This window comes from Nyctibius grandis, chromosome 6, assembly GCF_013368605.1.
Source record: "Nyctibius grandis isolate bNycGra1 chromosome 6, bNycGra1.pri, whole genome shotgun sequence".
Classification (NCBI taxonomy): domain Eukaryota; kingdom Metazoa; phylum Chordata; class Aves; order Nyctibiiformes; family Nyctibiidae; genus Nyctibius; species Nyctibius grandis.
Genome location: NC_090663.1, coordinates 20,359,682 through 20,364,425, shown reverse-complemented (window position 1 = coordinate 20,364,425; position 4,744 = coordinate 20,359,682). Strand labels below are relative to the sequence as shown.

The window sequence follows — 4,744 nt, the reverse complement described above, 5'->3', positions numbered from 1 at the left end:
TCCTCCATTTATACAGGGCCATATCTGGCAACTGAACAGGGGTTTGATTTTTTTTTCCCTGTTTCCATACATTCGTTCTATGATTAAATTCATAGCCGGCTGCAGTATTTTAAATGACATTTCCAATCCCTGGACATAAACCAGGAAACAGCCTCCTTCAACACATTCCGTTCACAGTGATGACACTGTAAGGATTTGTTCCAGCTCCTATATTTAAGAACACATTTATTTGTTTGTTTATTTATTTATTATAGCACACTTTGGTACTTTTCCATAGCATGTTAGATGCAACAACACCAGGTGGCTTCTCAGCACAGCCTTCCGAGATCACCCCAAATTGCTACGGCTTTGCAGAAAATGATGGGAGCACGCTGGCTTCTGCAGGAGTGCCCAGGACACCCACGCCAACAGTTACTCTAAAGTCTGAGTTTTCCCCTGTGTCATATACAGGCTCAGCATTCAAAAATCCCACTCTATTTTTGAGTGTTACTGCCATGGCTCTTCAGGGGTAGAGTAGCAAATATAATGTCTTTTGATTATATTGGACTTGGTATTTACAACACGTGGCACTAACCTATTTTTTTAATAAGATCTATCTACTCCCATTTAAGAAATCTTTCTATTCAGATCTGTAAAGGGAAATAATTGTTCAGTTCTACTGAATATGTCTATTATTAAGGGAAAAAGTATTTAAAGATTTGAAGATACCCCTGCTGCACCCTTCAATGGCTTTACAATCTCTTCCTTGTGTTTTTACCACTCAGCACTGCACTAGCTTTCCTTTGAAATCACTTCCTTGATGAAATCACTGGAAAAAACAGGCTCTGGGAAAGTGCTTTATCTGAGATACCAAAGACAAGTTCATTCCAAAGATGTTCATGCTTTACAGTCTTCATATTTAGACCTCTCTGATGATACGACAAAGTCTTTACAAATGCTCATATTGTTTCTCCAGGCTTTGAGTTACTTTGCTAGAGAGATGTTCCTTTGTGAATTAAGTGCTCTTTGAGGATTAAATGTTCATCAGAAGTCTTCAGAGTTACAATATCATCATTTTCATCATATTACTTTGAAAATATATAATTTATATATATATTTTTTTTACCTATTTTCCTAGGGCATATGTAACAAAGGGCTTTTCCTGCCTCCTCGTTGAACTTTGTAGCAATCACGTAATGGGACAGAGTAGAACCTCCAGCCAGCCCATTCGGACATCTGAAATTAAAAACCTCTTGTGGATTAATTTTTGGCATCCTTTCACAGCCACACATTATTTTACTTTCCCTCTCTTTGCACTTCTCCTTATTATGCTGTGCTCCCTTCCAACAATATGTAGATAAGATGCAGATATCCAAATGGAAGCAATTAACAAAGTAATTAAAAATAAAATTACTGGTGTCTCGTGGTATATACTAGTGGTGTATATATATATAAGCATATGTATATTTAAACACATGCATATGTGTGCATATGTGTGTATATCTGTACACTGAAAATATTCCCAGCTTGAACAGGGAGAACATATTCTGGAAGGAGCTGCATAATAACTTTCACAGGAACAACCCCAGCTGACCCTTGAGGATGGTCTGATAGATATTAATTGCTATGGGCATTATGCTATTGGAGAAACAGGGCTACTTTGCCAAAAAATGAATCCATTTAGTCATAAATGATACAGCTAAGTTGATTCAGGGTTTATCTAAAAAAGCCCAGCAGGTTTGGTATAAAATGGAAGGCAGAATGCTAATTTGGATGGCAATTGTTTTTCAATAATGTTAATTTGCACTAAATATCCTGATTTACATAAGCAAACAAAGGCCAAATATTAGGCCAAGGAGCACAATCGAAACTTGGGTTCAGTTATGGGGGAAAACAGGCTGCTGAGAACACAGGTCACTAAAACCAGCTTTGTCAGCTTTTGCCACCTTTCACTCCCTAAGCATTTTCCAGAGGAGGTGTGGACACCTCTGTCATTAAGCTTAACCCAGTACATGTGTACTTACTTTCCTTAATTGTCCTTCATAGATCCGTTCAAAGTACCCCGAGGGGTTCCTGGACCACAGGCTCAAAAACCCTGCACTGCTCCCTCTGCTTGTTTCTCCCTCACTTTCTCCTTGTTTCTGCTGTTTCCCGTATGACAACAATCTCCATCTTTGGGATCCTAAGAGCTTCTTATTCACCCTGGTATTGGCCTAGATCTGCCTACAGGCACTTTGCTGCTCTCACCTAATGCTCCTCATTTGAACCCTCTTTTAACACAGCCCCTGATGAAGCAGGTGGGGTTATTTCTTCTGAAGAATGGGCAGATTTCACAATCTGCTCCAACTTAGGTCTCTTCTCCTGGATCAGACTCCTGGATTCGTTTTGTACCTTAAGGCTTATACCACCAACAGGTAAAAAATTCCACTGTGAGCTTGTGCATTTGGGTATATCTGTGTTGACAGTTATGCAAACGTCTCCCCAAGAGAAGCCCCCGCCATCGCTGATGGACCCGTAGGGCTCTGCTCCTCCCCAGCCCCGCAGCACCAGTTACCACAAGTCCCACTTCGCTCTGTCTCATGGTCAAAATGGACGCCTAAAGGCAATCATCAACTGATTTCTTGAATCTGCCTCTTCCCAGTAAAAAAAAATGGAAACTTTAATGTAAAAGACCAGTTTTTTTCCTCTATTTTTTTTGAGTGCTTGATGTGGTAAAACTGGAAATCTGGTGAAGACAAATTGAAAATCAGCTATTATCTCAATGAAATATTTTTCTTTAATGAATGAGAAGTTAAATAATCTCTAAAGCAATATTTAAAATTATGTTGCTGCTATTACAGTTAAGTTCATCAAAATGCAACCTACAGCTAATACCTATTCACAATGAAGTTGCTTAATTCAGTTTCTTAAATTAAGCAACTGTAATACCCATATATCAAATTTATTGGTCTTGGCAGTGAATTAAGGATGTATATGATATAATCCTGATTTTTCCAAGCTTATTTTCTAGAAATCTGAGTTTACCCTGCATCATTTATTATTATATATTGCCTATCATTGTCATCTATTAACATACTATCTGAAAGCGTAGGGTATACAGAACTTTTGATTATGGTAACAATATTGGTTCCTTTTTAATCAAAATATACTTTCTCATTTGAAGGAATGGATGGCAACACACTTCCAGAGTGTATAGCCTGTACAGTGGCTTTATTTCACCTGTCCTTAGCTGTACAAGATTTAGCCTAGTTGGGTACCTAGACTTGCCCCCAGTCAGTGGACTTCTTGTGCCATTTCCCGACCCTTGTAACCCATGCAGCTTGTACAGTGGTTAGGAGGGAATGGTTGCCCCTTGAGGTGCTGATTTCTCTTCATTAACTATATAAGAAGCACAGAGACTGATTTAGAGACCTAAAATTTGAATGGATGAGATCAGATGTAATGAGACCCGCTCTTGGGGTGTACCACATCTCAGGCCTTCACACCCTAGCAGTAGGTGTGTTTGTCATCACCTGAAGTGAAGAACACATGTGTATGAGCCCTCTATGTGCTGAATAAATTACACTCAATAGCTTGCACGTTCTTAAAGAAGAAAAGGAAGTTTATTTTTTATAAGTAGAGACCCAGTGAAGGCAATACTCTTTCTCCTCAAATTTCCTTCCCAGTATCTCAGAGAGGAAGGACATCACTTCTTCCTTGTACCTTCAGCATTCAGCCATGTAGACGCAGAGTCAGTGCTCTGAGCATATTGCAGCTGGATTACTGCAGCAAAAGATCTTGTGGCTGAAAGAGTTTGAAATACATAAATGCAGTCCCAAGTCCTCTCTTCAGCCCAGGATCCAGCATGGGCTTTATTTTTTTCATTGCACTGGGCTATGATGCAGACTTGCAAAAGAAAGCTTAATAAAATTTTAAAATCTCACCAAAATCCCAGGCACTTCTTTGCAATCATATAGAGGTGCGAGAATCCATGCAATTTTTTCCCTCATTCATCTGTGACAGAACAGAATTAATGTACATGATGATTTACTATCTCTGAAGAGACATGTCCTTTTTATTTTTAAACCTAAGCAAAAAAGCTTCAAAGTGCAAATCCTTAAAAAACAAATAGATTTCTGGCTCTAGCAAAATAAAAGTCAGACTTTCAAAAGAAAAGCAGATGTTTCCTTAAACTGATTAGGCAAACACTTTCTACCATTGGCACATGTTAACATCCTATAAATCACACTCCTGTATTATTTTACATTATCTTTGTACTTGCCACTCAGATCAAGTACATTTAAATATATATACACATAGATAACGAACCATTAAGATTTTCTAACCTTATTGTGCTCTGCCTTTCTTGCTTATTGAACAGTAATAAAATTAGCCAAAGGGAACTGGAGGTTATACTAGTAACTATATCAGAGAAAAACAGTTGCTGCGCAGTCCATTTCATGCTCAGGCTACGTGTCCTTTTCCCACTGGCAATCATACACTACACTGTGACCCCAAAGGCTGTTTGCTATTTCTTTTGCACACATGCCTATGCAGGAGCATGGATTCTCTAGAGTGGGCTTTAGTTTGCCCCTGGCCTTTTAGGCATTCTTTCAAAACCTGTTCTTGCAATAGTAACCAATTAAACTACTTACTAAGAAAGAAGCATGTTTCAGCACTTAAGTTAATTGAACTGTTACAAACTAAATATGATTCCAAATTGTTTCTGTATTCCAAATCACTTCATGCATGCAGATAAAATGAAAAAATTACTAAATCGTTTTGA

The 4,744-nt window shown here is 38.4% G+C and overlaps 1 long non-coding RNA gene across 1 annotated transcript; it reads right to left on the bottom strand.

The window, feature by feature from the left end:
• Positions 1-3,620: 3,620 nt before the first annotated feature.
• Positions 3,621-4,348, bottom strand: LOC137664492 (uncharacterized). The gene is made up of 3 exons (XR_011048336.1): positions 4,305-4,348; positions 3,903-3,972; positions 3,621-3,762 (listed from the first exon to the last, which is right to left on the bottom strand). It is a non-coding gene; the product is annotated as an uncharacterized lncRNA (long non-coding RNA).
• Between the last annotated feature and the right edge of the window lie 396 nt (positions 4,349-4,744).